Source organism: Bos indicus x Bos taurus, chromosome 16, assembly GCF_003369695.1.
Source record: "Bos indicus x Bos taurus breed Angus x Brahman F1 hybrid chromosome 16, Bos_hybrid_MaternalHap_v2.0, whole genome shotgun sequence".
NCBI classification, from domain to species: domain Eukaryota; kingdom Metazoa; phylum Chordata; class Mammalia; order Artiodactyla; family Bovidae; genus Bos; species Bos indicus x Bos taurus.
Genome location: NC_040091.1, coordinates 6,303,325 through 6,319,742, shown reverse-complemented (window position 1 = coordinate 6,319,742; position 16,418 = coordinate 6,303,325). Strand labels below are relative to the sequence as shown.

At 36.2% G+C, this 16,418-nt stretch overlaps 1 protein-coding gene across 10 annotated transcripts in view; it reads right to left on the bottom strand.

Moving 5' to 3' along the window:
- KCNT2 (potassium sodium-activated channel subfamily T member 2) overlaps positions 1–16,418 on the bottom strand; it is a 433,505-nt gene that overhangs the window by 338,570 nt on the left and 78,517 nt on the right. The window lies entirely within an intron of this gene.

The window sequence follows — 16,418 nt, the reverse complement described above, 5'->3', positions numbered from 1 at the left end:
CCCTTGTGTCTGAGCCAAAATAAATTATTTCTGCTTTCTATTTGAACTTTTGCATGTGAAAAGGGATGTTTACAGGATTAATACCCCACTCTATTAATATGCTTGGATGCATAATCTAGTCGTTGAGATTTTCTTATAAACCAAGGCTTAAAACCATATGATTTATAACATAAAGCAATACAATGTAATAAAGGAGCTCAGACTGCTTACCGTCTCATACAATTCTGGGAATACTGCCCCTCCCCAGCAAATACTCATTGGTCACTCAAAATTTACCCCTTCTTGAGGACAGCAGTAGCAATTCAAAAGCAAAGGAGATCCTCAAATAGTTGACATACACAGAAACTTCTATTTGTTCACACTAAAATTTCATTCTTTTTCTGAGAAAACTAAGGATTATATACATGACAGAGTGGACAGAATTTGCACTGCCAAGTTAGTGACTAAGGTGATTATCAAGGATATTACAGTCCAATCGAGGTATTGCTAACACCCACTGAAGTATTTTAAATTACAAGGTTTTCTTTCAGATGCTGACAGAATGATTCTGAGAACAACTACTGATGTATAAAGTTCTCTTTCAATGTTCAACAATTATTGGGCCTCTCAAGACTCAATGTAAACATGAAAATTATCCCTCAATTACAAAAAGAGATCATGGTGGAGATGACCTTATGTCTCAGAACAAGAATTACCTTGAAAGAGAAATATGGTGATACAGAAAGAAACAGGTTTTGATAGGAACCAATGATAAGTGATCACTATTATGGATCACTGCATCTGGGAACTGTTCAAATTCTTCCATCTTCTGGGATGCTTAATGTCCCAAACTGTAAAATGAGATATGACAACTTCCTCCCAGACCAGAAATCTAGTATTTCTTTAAGTCAATCCATGTAGAAAGAAAAGTCTCAGCTTAGTTACAGATGCATTTGTCTATTCATTCAATAACTTGTGTCTTCTTTTGTCCTTGATAGCATACATAAAGCAGTGAATAAAAGAAAAACAAATTGTTCTCACAGAGCTTATATTAGAATCTAAAGAATCAGAAAATAAACACAGCGATAAATGTCCAATTACAAGCTGAAATAAGTGCTATGGATGGAAACTTCTAGGTGGTAATGTGTGGGTAGATGGAGCAGTTGGGAGGCAGCAAAGTCCTCTCCATGGGTATCACGTTGTCTGAGCCAGTGGACTCCTCACTGTTATTGTTGTTCGGTTGCTCAGTCATGTGCAACTCTTTTTGACCGTATGGACTGTAGCCCACCAGGCTCCTTTTTCCATGGGATTTCCTAGGTTAGAACACTGGAGTGGGTTGCCATTTGCTTCTCCAGGAAATCTTCCTAATGCAGGGATAGAACTGGTGTCTCCTGCATTGTAAGCAGATTCTAAATCACTGAACCACTTCATAGATAGCCCCAAAAGTAATTTTGTTCACTGAAAGTTGATTTTCATTCACAATTTGGGGATAACACAAGATATCTCCTTTAAGCCCTGATATTCTTGCACTTAATGGACAAAAGTTTGGAGGGTGATAAATGAGGGTGAAAAAGATTTCTTTTTTACTTAAGAAATAAAAGTGCTGGGGAGAAAACTTCATTTTAAAAAGACTGCTTCTCACAGCTCATAATTGTCCATATTCCAATGCCTTTGATAGATAACCAATTTTTGTACATTTATACTTTGAGAGAAAATCATAAATAGAGGTATTGTTCCATGGAGTAAACTGATTGCCTAGTAGACTGTGAGGAAAATTGTTTCTGTATTCAAAGCACACACTGGCTAGGTACATTATTTTAAATTTCTCATTTTGAAAGGCTTCTCCAGGCAATAAATATGCACATGCCACAGAATTATTATTAAGATAATATTTGCTAGACTTGAGAGACTAATTATTTGAGCTGATATGTCCTAAGATTTTTCTCAAATGAAAAATAATAAGGAGTGGAGATACTAAGGAAGCTGTTGCAAACTAAATTAAAATTAAGTAGAAAATAACATAGCAAAAGAAAGCTTGCATCTTAGGCTTTAAAAATTTTAAAGAAAAGAAAAAAAAAAGAACAGGAGCCTACTTGGACATTTGATTAAAAGCTAAAACCCTGAGATAGAAGAAAGCAAACTCAAAATACATAAAAATTAAGATTTATTCATTTATCAATGTATTATAAACACACACACACATATATATATATATATATATATATATATATATATATATATCTTAAAGATCTGTAAGAAAAAACAGACTGTTTTACAGAACTGACACCCTTTCACTGATTTCTCCCTGCCAAATCATCTCAATGAGGGGACAACAAAGACAGATGAATTGTTAACCTTTCAGTAATGGAGAAAATTTCTTGCAATTCTCCTAGGGAAGACTAGCTACATGAATTACATACTTGAGATCATTTAAAATCACCCAACTCCCTTTTCTTTATTTTTTCTGATTCTGTTATGGTAGTATGATTTTTTTTTAATTTATTTATTTTTTATTGAAGGATAATTGCTTTAAGGAATTTTGCTGTTTTCTGTCAAACCTTAACATGAATCAGCCATAAAAGGGAGGGTTATATGTGTACCTATGGAAGTATGATTTTGATTATGACTTCCATTTACATGCATATGATTTAATGAGAACAAAGTCACTACACTGATATTATGGACTGTATCTTGGTCATACTATAGTGTGCTGAGCATGAATCAGTTGGTTTGAAACTACAAACTCTCGATGCACTCAGGAAATGAGATGTGCAGCATTCCAGTAGGAGTCTGAGACACTGAGCTGTGGCCTTACCAAGAAAAGGCCACTACGATATATTCCCCAAATGGCCAATTACCCTCCTATTTTTTCTTTAATTTCACTTTCTCTTTGAAATCTCAAAGGACAAAATTCCAAATTTTAAATCATTACCTATCTGTAAAAACATTTGTCCTAAAAATTATTCACTTGAAGGCAATATTAAAAGATGTTCAACATTGCTAAGAGAAATGCAAATCAAAACTACAGTGAGGTATGACCTCATACCTGTCAGAATGGCCATCAACAAAAAGTTTACAAAAATAAATGCTGGAGAGGGTGTGGAGACAAGGGAACCTTCCTACATTGTTGACAGCAAAGTAAATCAGTGCAGCCACTATGGAGAATATTATGGAGATTCCTTAAAAACAATGAGTTGCCATTATGCTCTAGCGATTTCACTTTAGGCATATATCTGGAGAACACTATAATCTGAAAAGATACATGCACCTCAATGTTCACAGCAGCACTATTTACAATAGCCAAGATATGGAATCAACCTAAGTATCCATTGACAGATGAATGGATAAAGATGTGGTACATATATACACAAAGAACTATTACTCAGCCATAAAAAGAATGACATAATGCCATTTTCAGCAACATATATGCACCTAGAGATTAGTATATCAGATAAAGACAAATATAATATAATATAGTATATCATATATTATATAATTACACATTATATAACATAATATAAATATAATATAATATCAAATAATATGTGAAATCTAAAAAAAAATGATACAGATGAACTAATTTACAAAATAGAAACAGACTCACAGACTTAGAGAACAAACATGGTTACTAAAGGAAAAAGTGAGGGGAGGAATAAACTAGGAGTTTGGGATTAAACAAAAAACACTACTGTATATAAAATAAACAACAAGGACCTACTGTATAGCACAGAGAAGTATAGTCATTATCTTGAAAAATATATAATGGAAAAGAAATGAATATTTGTATACATATTGCAAATCAATTATACTTCAACTAATAATAATAATAAAAGCAGCATCTATAATTCATAGGGAGTGGGAAAACCAGAGACCTTGCATCAATCAATGACAATTTCAAGGAAAAAAAACAACTGAAAACAACTCTAACAAATATTCGAAAAAATATAGTAAAATTTATCTCAATTTGGGCTCTTTAAATACAGTCCAAGAAATTTTTTTTGAATAATGCTCATTTTCTTTGTACATTTCTTTGTACTTTGGTTTTGTGGCATCATGACCTTACAGGACATGGATATTATATGTAATATGTATATTATATGTTATATCCTTTGTACTTCAGACTGCCAGGCTTCTCTGGCCATGGAAGTTTTCAGGCAAGAATACTGGAGTGGGTGTGACTTTTCTCCTCTAGGGGATCTTCCTGACTCTGACATCAAACCCATGTCTCCTGCATTACAGGCAGTTTCTTTACCCACTGCGCCATCGGGGAAGCTCACGTGTAATACAAGTTATAGGTATTCACAGGGAACCCTAACCTGAAGCATCTACAACTATATATGATGTTATATTAAAATGAGACTTTACTAAAAAATTACTCTCAAAATTTTCTAACTTCTTACTATCCTGGCACCACTCAAGTTGAAAAATTAACTTAAAAAGGTATTCAGAGGATTAGAGCTTGAGAAATGAAGTATGCACTTCCATCAAATGTATCAATATCTCTATTTGAATGAAAAATACATAAATAAATGGCTTTAACTCCCTCTTCATGTTTCATTAGGTTACAGATTTATATCTTGTTGAAGTGAGAGCATTCATGCATTTCATACAAAATGTTGTTAAATAACTTTCAAAAGACAGAAATCAGAAATGGATACAAAGAATACTTTTATATTTCAATGAAATTATCAATTATAAACTGAGCTTCTTCAGTTATAAAAACAAATAGTAGGAGTATTTACTGAAGATTGAATAAGGATATGAGAAAGCAAGATTTGGATAAAACAAAGTATATAGAAGATCAGTCCATTATTTCATTCAATAAACATTTGAGTTCTCCATGTGTATTGGGGATTGGATGGGCTACTGAGAATACTATGCCCTCTTAGGGTTTTCTAAAGTCATTATTATGCATACATAAAATGTAGTCATTGGCATGTTTAATATTTTTTAATAAGCTTCTCACATTTTAACTGTAGATTTCTGATTTAATGTGTATGAATCTCAAAATAGTAATATCTTGGTGGTGAATTAATCACTAAGTCATGTCCGACTCTTGCAACCCCATGGACTACAGGCAAGAATATTGGAGTGGGTTGCCATTTCCTTCTTCCTGACCCAGGAATCGAACTTGGGTTCCTGCATTGCAGGCAGATTCTTTACTGACTGAGCTATGATTAATATCTAACAATCTGTAAAAAAAAAACAATAAAAATTAGAAAAGCTAATGTTTTTAATGGTATTAATGTCTGTTATGTAGAACAGCATTATTCCATGTTCTTGCCAGGTATTTTCATCACACACAATATTTAGTTTTTATTTTAAGTAAACTATTCTTTCTTTCTTTCTTTTTTTTTAAAGGCATTTTTCCCCTCCTTTATCTCGGTAGTCATTAAGTAATGACTTCAACTCTTATTGATAGAATAAAATGTGATGGTATGATCTTAGCATTAGCTTCTGCTTTAAATTGTGGCAGCAGATAAGGAATAAATTTTTTCTCTGACATCTGCAGGTCAGTAAGTGAATCTTCTAATTATTAGCCTTTAAACAATCCTTGAAATTAAAGACACTGTCTGATCTCTAGAGCCCTATTATTTGGAACAAATAATTTAATTAATTACAGAATGCTCTTGTACAATGGAAATAAACCCACAAATCTAAAAGGACTTTAGAACATATATCTGTCTGGGCTAAAGAGAGAATATGTTAACGGCATGGCTGATGACTGTAGAGGGATCATAATCAACCAATTGATTAGAATATTTCAAGCTACTAGTGCATGAATGTACATGTTGAAGTCTATTTTTAAGCATAGCCAAATTTTACTATCAACAATATGGCTATAATTCAATGCTGTTGTTGACTAAAAAGATCACACTCTTAATTATTTTAAGTCCAGAAGAAAGAATATGTGCTTTAATGTATTTTATAATCCCTCTATAAAAACATTTCATTCTTCCTCAAACCACTGAGAAAAACAATCTCCTAAAATTGGCTGTCATCCAACATTTTGAACATCTGAGGATTTGAGAGGAAATGAACTGAAATTACAAAAATAAAAATTAAATTATGCATATAACTGCAAGTCAGGACCATATTTGGGGAAAAAATACTCAATTTTAAACTCCATTTGCCAATTTTCCAATCCAATTCCCCTTAAAAGGAAGCTGGATAAATCAAAATCATTCAGGTGAAAACCACTTAATGAAAGTAACTATAAATTTAATTTTCCTGTTTATATCTTTGTGAGATAGCAGCATTGAACATCAACCGACCAACAGGCGACAATAAAACTTTGAATACCTAAGTTAATGAGCATAGAACTGTGCTAAGTTCTATGGAACTATGTGGAAGCAGCATATTTATTACACTGAAAAATAGATATTCAATTCTGTAACCAAGGAGTATGATCAACCTCTATTAAAAACTATAACCAATCTTTTAGCTAGGACATAACCTTGGGAATGTTGCTAATCCTTCTCCTCATTACTTCATCTATAAAATAGAAATAATATCCACTTCATAGACTTGGTGACTGGATTAAGTGAGATAAAGTACCAAGGGTCTGGTATCTACACATTACTCAAAATTATATCTCTTCCCTAAGTAACACTCTGAATTGAACATATAAGAGAAAGACAATTAAAGTATTTAATAATCAGCACTTTAAATACACTTAAGCAAAAAATAATCAATTAGAAATGAAATGAATTTTCTTTAGAATCCAACAACATATCTTGCTATACTTCAGGGCTCAACAAACAATAGCCCAGAAACCAAATCTCACCCACTGCCTGTTTTTCTTTTTTTATACATAACTTGTGAATGAAGTACATTTTTATATTTTAAAATGTCTGCAATAATTTCAAAGAAGAAGATTTCATGGCACATGAAAATCAAATCTAAATGTCCATAAATAAAGTTTTATTTCTGCTCAAACATATTCATTCATCTACATGTTGTCTATGGGTTAAAACAGCAGAGCTGACTAGTTATAAAAGAGTCTTTACAGTCTACAGGGCCTAGAATAATTAATATCTGATTTTTTCCATAGGAAAAATATGTTGATTCCTGTTTTAGCAAAAAGAATATCCTATCTTCTGCCATAACCTATTTTGTTGTGTTTTAGCAAGACTTTTATGACTAACTTTTTGATTATACAACATTTGTTTTAATTATCTTATAATGCACTCTAGACTTTTATCCAGTCCATATCCTATGAGATGAAATGATTTTAGGACACTAAGAAAAACACTTAATGAATGGATGGATGGATGGACAGATGAAAGTAAAATAAAGAAATAAGTACTGTGAGATATTGTATATTGTCATAAATTGATTACATACAACTATTTAGCAACTCTGTAAGCCAAACATTCATTTAAAATATAGTGGTGGTTCTGTTAAAAGCTACTGACTGACAAGTCAAAGGAATTCACTAGAGTTAAGCTTCATGCATAAGAAATTTGGTTCTTGATTTAATTTGTAGCTTCCAAACAATTGTATTTGATATGTAGATAATTATCCCATCTGTCTCTCAGCCATATCTTAGAGAATTGACATTTTAAGGTACTGCAATTGTAAGGAGTCTATATCAGAAGAGTAAAGTTTAATTTCAACAAACTGTTTTGTGTACATCTCATAAGGGATTATCAATCAAAAGTCTCTTCTAGTATAACTGCAGAAATATAAATTTTGTCAGACCCAATAGCAACTTAAAAAAACATCACACCACCATCTTAATATTCTCTAATATAAATCTGTGAAAGTAAGAATAGAACGGAAAAGAAAATACTGGGAGATAAAAGGGGATAAAAGAAAATATTGGGAAATAAAAGGAGACCAGACAAAAAACAAACAATTTTTTTTTTAATTCTAAAGTATATCTTTAAGTTACATTTTTTATCTTTGAGGAACCATTCCATTTTGGAACAATGGATATCTTCAGGACTTCTTACATAATGAAAAAGAATGTACAAAATAAGACTTTATATAGTTACTACTATTTGTATCAGAGAAGGCAATGGCACCCCACTCCAGTACTTTTGCCTAGAAAATCCCATGGACAGAGGAGCCTGGTAGGCTGCAGTCCATGGGGTCGCTAGAGTCAGACACGACTGAGCGACTTCACTTTGACTTTTCACTTTCATGCATTGGAGAAGGAAATGGCAAACCACTCCAGTGTTCTTGCCTGGAGAATCCCAGGGACGGGGAAGCCTGCTGGGCTGCCGTCTATGGGGTCGCACAGAGTCGGACACCACTGAAGCTACTTAGCAGTAGCAGCAGTATTTGTATAAAGATGAAAAATGAAATGTATGTGTGTATATGTATATGTTTATGTATATAGGCTTCCCTGGTGGCTCAGACTATAAAGAATCCAGAGATTCTTTTTTTTTTTTTTTTTTCCTTTTCTCTAATTTTATTTTATTTTTAAACTTTACATAATTGTATTAGTTTTGCCAAATATCAAAATGAATCCGCCACAGGTATACGTGTGTTTCCCATCCTGAACCCTCCTCCCTCCTCCCTCCCCATACCATCCCTCTGGGCCGTCCCAGTGCACCAGCCCCAAGCATCCAGCATCGTGCATCGAACCTGGACTGGCAACTCGTTTCCTACATGATATTTTACATGTTTCATTGCCATTCTCCCAAATCTTCCCACCCTCTCCCTCTCCCACAGAGTCCATAAGACTGTTCTATACATCAGTGTCTCTTTTGCTGTCTCGTACACCGGGTTATTGTTACCATCTTTCTAAATTCCATATATATGCGTTAGTATACTGTATTTATGTTTTTCCTTCTGGCTTACTTCACTCTGTATAATAGGCTCCAGTTTCATCCACCTCATTAGAACTGATTCAAATGAATTCTTTTTAATGGCTGAGTAATACTCCATTGTGTATATGTACCACAGCTTTCTTATCCATTCATCTGCTGATGGACATCTAGGTTGCTTCCATGTCTTGGCTATTATAAACAGTGCTGCGATGAACATTGGGGTACACGTGTCTCTTTCCCTTCTGGTTAAGAATCCAGAGATTCTTTATAGGCAAGAGACCCAGGTTTGATGCCTGGGTGGGGAAGATCTGCTAGAGAAGGGAATGGCTACCCACTCCAGTATTCTTGCCTGGAGAATCCCATGAACAGCGGGGCCTGGTAGGCTACAGTCATGGGCTCAAAAATAGTTGGACATGACTAAGCAACTAAGCACACACACACACATGCACACACACATGTCTGTGTATGTGTGCATGTGTGTGTGTGTATTTGCTTCGATAGAAAATGTTTCTTGAGTCACATACTATAAACAAAGGACCAGCTTACCTGCCTGTGAAAATGGAAACTGGGGGGAAGCAGATTCATTCATTCTATTTCTTCTATTTCTGACTGCACACTTTCAAAATTTTAACCCATATGAATGTATTACATATTAAAAATTATTTTTGAAAACATAGACAAATTTTACATAATTTAAAAAATCACTTATGCATATACATTTCCTATTTTAGTAACCCTCTCCCAAACTAATAGAAGTGCTTTAATTAAAAGTGGTTTCAATTATAAAAGAAAAAGGGCCACTTGGGGGAATTTTGGATTTAGCAGTTGGAAATAAATTTGACTAGTATCTCTCTAGTCTGGCAGTGAATACTGTTATAAACTTTCTGATAGTTTGGGCACATCTTTGATGTGATTCCATATTCTAACTGAGCAGGTTTTTCATCCTAATCTGTTCACAGACATAAAATTCACTGGAAAAAAATGCCCGGAGCAGTGTTAGAGCACACCGGCAGGCTTGGCACTTTCATGTCTCATTATACATGTTCAAATTTTGTTTTGTAATACAAATAATGTCTCCCATGAGACTAAGCAGTGTGGTTTTCCTCAGGATGTAAGCAGTTGAGAAAAGTCTGGAATAATAACTGACTTCACAAAAATAAGAAGAGTAGGTTCTTATCTGAAGTTTATGAAATGTTCCCCTGGACAAGAGGAAAAGAAAAAAAATTAATCCTCATTCTTAGCAAAAGATTAAGAAAAAATTCGCTGAGTGGACTTGTCAAAAGACTAGCAGGAAAACATGTTTTGGTCAAAATATATTTCTATTTTCTCCAGACATGCCAAAAGTTAACAGCAGAACTTTAAATTCCTGTGAATTATGAGATATCTCCCACAGCCCTAAATCCCAAAAACAACCACATAAAAATGATCTAGGTTTGCACTTTTATTTTCACCAGAGGTTTTCGCAAATCAAAACCGAAGCCTTTGGGAGCTAAGTAGGATATAATTATGCAGTGATTGTAAAATAAAAAAGAAAGCAAGGGAAGAATAAAGCCACCTGCATGGATTTAGCTCTGATCTTCACCAGGACATGAAAGGAACCCCCTGGATTGAGGGAAGGAAGGAGAGAGACATGGTACCAGAGTAGGAGCAGAGAAAAGACCTTGGGGAAATGCTTTGCCTGGGAAAACTGCTAACATCACCAGGGACCCAGAGAAACATGGAAGCAAGACTGCATTCCATTTGACTTTTTTCTTTTCTTTTCTAATTGGAGTATATTTGCTTTGCAATTTTGTGTTAGTTTCTGTCCTAAAACTCTGTGAATAAGCTGTATGTATGCATATAGCCCCTCTCTCTTTGACCTCCCTCCCACTCTCTGCCATTCCACCCATCTAGGTCATCACAGAGCAAGGAGCTGAGCTCCCTGTGCTATACAGCAGCTTTCCACTAACTATCCACTTTACATATGGTAGTGTTATCAATGTTTATATCAAACATGCTCTCCCAATTCATCCCACCCACCCCTTCCCCTACTGCCCCCACGCATCCATTCTCTACATCTGTGTTTCTGTTCCTGCCCTGCAAATAGGTTCATCTATACCATTTTCGTCATCCTCAGTGATCAGTGCAAAGAAATAGAGGAAAACAATAGAATGGGAAAGACTACAGATCTCTTCAAGAAAATTAAAGATACCAAGGGAACATTTCATGCAGATGACCGCAATAAAGGACAGAAATGGTATGGACCTAACAGAAGCAGAGGATATTAAGAAGAGGTGGCAAGAACACAGAAGAACTGTACAAAAAAGATCTTCATGACCCAGATAATCACGACGGTGTGATCATTCACCTAGAACCAGACACCCTAGAATGTGAGGTCAGTTGGACCTTAGGAAGCATCACGAAGCTAGTGGAGGTGAATGGAATTCCAGTTGAGCTATTTCAAATCCTGAAAGATGATACTGTGAAAGTGCTGCACTCAATGTGCCAGCAAATTTGGAAAACTCAGCAGTGGCCACAGGACTGGAAAAGGTCAGTTTTCATTCCAATTCCAAAGAAAGGCAATGGCAAAGAATGCTCAAACTACCACACAATAGCACTCATCTCACATGCTAGTAAAGTAATGATCAAAATTATCCAAGCCAGGCTTCAGTGATACGTGAACTGTGAACTTCCAGATGTTCAAGCTGCTTTTAGAAAAGGCAGAGGAACCAGAGATCATATGGCCAACATCCGCTAGATCATCAAAAAAGCAAGAGAGTTCCAGAAAAACATCTATTTCTGCTCTATTGACTATGCCAAAGCCTTTGACTGTGCAGATCACAATAAACGGTGGAAAATTCTTCAGAGGATGGGAATACCAGATCACCTGACCTGCCACTCATAAATCTGTATGCAGGTCAGGAAGCAACAGTTAGAACTGGACATGGAACAACAGACTGGTTCCAAATAGGAAAAGGAGTACGTCAAGGCTGTATATTGTCACCCTGCTTATTTAACTTATACACAGAGTACATCATGAGAAATGCTGGGCTGGATGAAGCACAAGCTGGAACCAAGATTGCTGGGAGAAATATCAATAACCTCAGATATGCAGATGATACCACCCTTATGGCAGAAAGTGAAGAAGAACTACACAGCCTCTTGATGAAAGTGAAAGTGGAGAGTGAAAAAGTTGGCTTAAAGCTCAACATTCAGAAAACAAAGATCATGGTATCCAGTCCTAGAACTTCATGGCAAATAGATGGAGAAACAGTTGAAACAGTGGCAGACACTATTTTGGGGGGCTCCAAAATCACTGCAGATGGTGACTACATCCATGAAATTAAAAGACGCTTACTCCTTGGAAGAAAAGTTATGACCAACCTAGATGGCATATTAATAAGCAGAGACATTACTTTGCCAACAAAGGTCCATCTAGTCAAGGTTATGGTTTTTCCAGTAGTCATGTAAGGATGTGTGAGTTGGACTATAAAGAAAGCTGGGCACCGAAGAATTGATGCTTTTGAACTGTGGTGTTGGAGAAGACTCTTGAGAGTCCCTTGGACTGCAAGGAGATCCAACCAGTCCATCCTAAAGGAAATCAGTCCTGAATTGGAAGGCCTGATGCTGAAGCTGAAACTACAATACTTTGGCCACCTGATGCGAAGAACTGACTCATTTGAAAAGACCCTAATGCTGGGAAAGATTGAAGGTGGGAGGAGAAGGGGATGACATAGGATAAGATGGTTGGGTGACATCACCGACTCAATAAACATGAGTTTGGGTAAACTCTAGGAGTTGGTGATGGACAGGCAGGCCTGGCATGCTGCAGTCCATGGGGTCACAAAGAGTCAGACATGACTGTGCGACTGAACTGAACTGAACTGAACTGATACCATTTTCAAGATTCTGTATATATGCATTAATATACTTTTTTAGTGAATTTATTGTGATGTAATTCATATAGCTTCAAAGTGAAAGTGTTAGTTGCTCAGACGTTCCGACTCTTAGAGATCCTATGCTGCTGCTGCTAAGTTGCTTCAGTCATGTCTGACTCTGTGCGACCCCATAGATGGCAGCCCACGAGGCTCCCCTATCCCTGGGATTCTCCAGGCAAGAACACTGGAGTGGGTTGCCATTTCCTTCTCCAACGCATGAAAGTGAAAAGTGAAAGTGAAGTCGCTCAGTTGTGTCCGACTCTTAGTGACCCCATGGACTGCAGCCTATCAGGCTCCTCTGTCCATGGGATTTTCCAGGCAAGAGTACTGGAGTGGGGTGCCATTGCCTTCTCTGTAGAGATCCTATAGATTGTAGCTAACCAGAACTCTCTGTCTATGGAATTCTCTAGTCAAGAACACTGGAGTGGTTTGCCTTTCCCTTCTCCAGGGGGTTGAACCTGGGCATCCTGGATTGCAGGCAGATTCTTAACCAACTGAGCCACCAAGGAAGCTTTCCAATATTCATGTATGGATGTGAGAGTCTGACCATAAATAAGGTTGAGCGCAGAAGAATTGATGCTTTTGAAGTGTGATATTAGAGAAGACTTTTGAGAGTCCTTTGAACAGCAAGAAGATGAAACCAGTCAATCCTAAAGGAAATCAACCCTGAATATTCACTGGAAGGACTGATGCTGAAGCTCCAATACCTTGGCCACCTGATGTGAAGAGCTGACTCACTGGAAAAGACAGGGATGCTGGGGAAGATTAAGGGCAGGAGAAGAAGGGGGAGACAGAGGATGAGATGGTTGGATGGCAGCAACTCAATGGATGTAAGTTTGAGAAAATCCCAGGAGATGGTGAAGGACAGGAAAGCTTGGCATGCTGCAGTCCATGGGGTCTCAAGGAGACAGACATGGCTGAGTGACTAAACAACAGTAACTATTCATATAGCAGAATATTTACCTATCTAAATCTATTTATCTATTTCAGTGGTTTCTAGTGTATTAGCAGAGCTGTGCAACCATCATCAAATCCAATTTTAGAACATTTTCAGCCCCTTCAAAGAAACCCTACATCCATCCACCCATGAGCAATGGCTCTACATCCCACTCCTGTCCCACCCCCAGCTCCTGGCAATCACTAATCTCCTTTGTGTTTTTATAGAATTGCCTATTCTGAATATTTCATGTGAATGGTCATACAATATGCAATCATTTGTGACCAACTCCTTTCATTTAGCATAATGCTTTCAAGGTTTACCCACACTGTACCTTGCACCAGTACTTAATACATTCTTGTTGTTGAGTAGTATTCCTTTGTATGGACATATCACATTTGCACTTATTAATTTCCCTATTGAAGGGCATACAATTTGCTTTCATTTGGGTGCTATTATGAATAATGCTCAGTCGTGTCTGCTCAGTCGTGTCTGACTCTTTGCGACCCTGTGGACTGTAGCCTACCAGGCTCCTCCGACAATGGGATTCTTCTGGCAAGAATACTGGAGTGGGTTGCCATTTCCTTGTCCAGGGGATGTTCCCAATCCAAGGATCGAACCCAGGGATCAAACCTGGGTCTCCCTCACTGGAGGCAGATGCTTTAACCTCTGAGCCACCAGGGAAGCCCTATGAATAATGCTACTATAAACATTCATGTGCAAGTTTTTTATGAATGTATGCTCCCCTAACTCTTGAGTGAACACCTAGGAGTGGAATTGCTGGGTCACATGGTAAATCTATGTTTCACCTTTTCAGAAACTGCCAGACTGTTTTCCAAACCAACTGCACCACTTTACATGCCCACCAGCAATATATGAGGGTGCTGACTTCTCCCTATCATTGTCAACATTTGTTATTGTGTCTTTTTATATCAAAACCATCTCAGTGGGTGGAAGGTAGGTTCTCATTGTGGTTTTTATTTGCAGGCCTCTGATGGTCATAATGCTGACCATCTTTTCTTGTGTTTCATGGCCATTTATACACATCCTTTGCAGAAAGGTCTATTCATATCCTTTACCTACTTTTTAAAACTGGGTGATTTGTCCTTTGATTATTGAGTTGTAAAAGTTGTTACATATATCGTAGATTACAAATATATAGAATTCAAATATATGCCTTGCAAATATTTTTTTTCTGTTCTGTAGACTGTCTTTTCACTTCATTTATGATGTCCTATGGAACACATTATAATTTTAATAAAGTAAATTTATTGTTATTCTTTTGTTATACTCCCGGTATCATACCATATGTCTTTATCATGTGTGTTCAGTCACTCAGTCATGTCTGACTCTTTGTGACCCCAGCCTGCCAGGCTCCTCTGTCCACGTGATTTCCCAGTCAAGAATACTGGAGTGGGCTGCCATTTCCTTTCCAAGGGAACTTCCCAAGCCAGCAAGCGACCCCATGCCTCTTGGCAGACAGATTCTTTACTACTAGAGCCAACTGGGACGCCCCTGTGTCTTTATCATAGAAGAAACTACATAACTTCTGAGAAGTGAGCCTAATGAGTTATTTGCCATCTTGGAGCCATATGGGTCTTCTAGTGATAGCAGCCAATAATTTGACATTCATATTATCAACAGATGGACATCTTCTCATAACTCTGAGTGTTTTCTGCGTGTACCCTGAGGCCACAGTTCAGAACATTCGTCAGTCCTGAAACAGAACACTGGGCTAATTTCTAAGGATAGTGACTGTGCAGAAGGAAAATTCTAAACATGAGGGTCTAGGGCGTTATGAAACCTCCCACTTGTAACAAAACCTGTTACTATTATGTTGAAACAGAAGACAAACAAAGAAATCTGTCCACACAGAGTTCCAAAAGAAGAGAACAAGTAAAATGGAGAAAAACAAATGTAAAACTTTATCAAAGAAAACTGTACTGTAATAAATGAAGCTAAAATCCATAGCAACTTTTGGCAAACTGTGATAGTTTTGAAAGTAAAACTAAGATATTCTGGTAAAGTTACTTAACTTTATAGAAAATAGTTGTATATATATTCTCTAAGTACAAGAGGGGGTGTTAGGTTATATCAAAGTGATCTGAGATTTCCTCAGGAAAATAACCTCTGAAAACATAGCAATATCTCCAATATAAAACAGCAACACATAACAAGATAAGTATATATCCATGTACTTTGTTTTTTTTTTTTTTTTTTTTTTAGTAAAAGGACCACGTGCCTTCTCAAGAATTCAAGAAGCTAAAGAAAGCAATACTCACTGGACTGTCTTTGGGAGAGAATAAGAATATTTAATGAAATATTTGCATTTAAGAAATAAATCAAAATAAAAATAGGATGGGAAATGTGATAAGTACTACTGACAAGATATCCCTAAATAAAGAAGTAAGTTTAAACAATTACAATTATGATAGTAGAATGAAATGTGAACATTAGAAACCTTGCCATTGCAAAAAAATTTTTTTAAATTGTTTTCAAGAAACAAAATCGGGAGGCTGAAGTGCAAGGCAGTAAAAGATATTTATTTCCCCATCCTTCATTAGACAGATAACAGATGTCTTCAAAACATGAAACATATCCATCTCACAATGTTATCACATTTTAGAAGACATTTAAAATCTAAGATCTCTTCTTATAAAGAAATGCTTGCTTCAAGTTCAGCAATACCTTCAATTACATTTAAATTTCTTTGTATTTATCAATTCTGAATAATTCTGATTTCAGAAAAAAATTAAATTAGTATCTTTCATTTTTAAATGTTCTATATATAGCATGATTCCACTT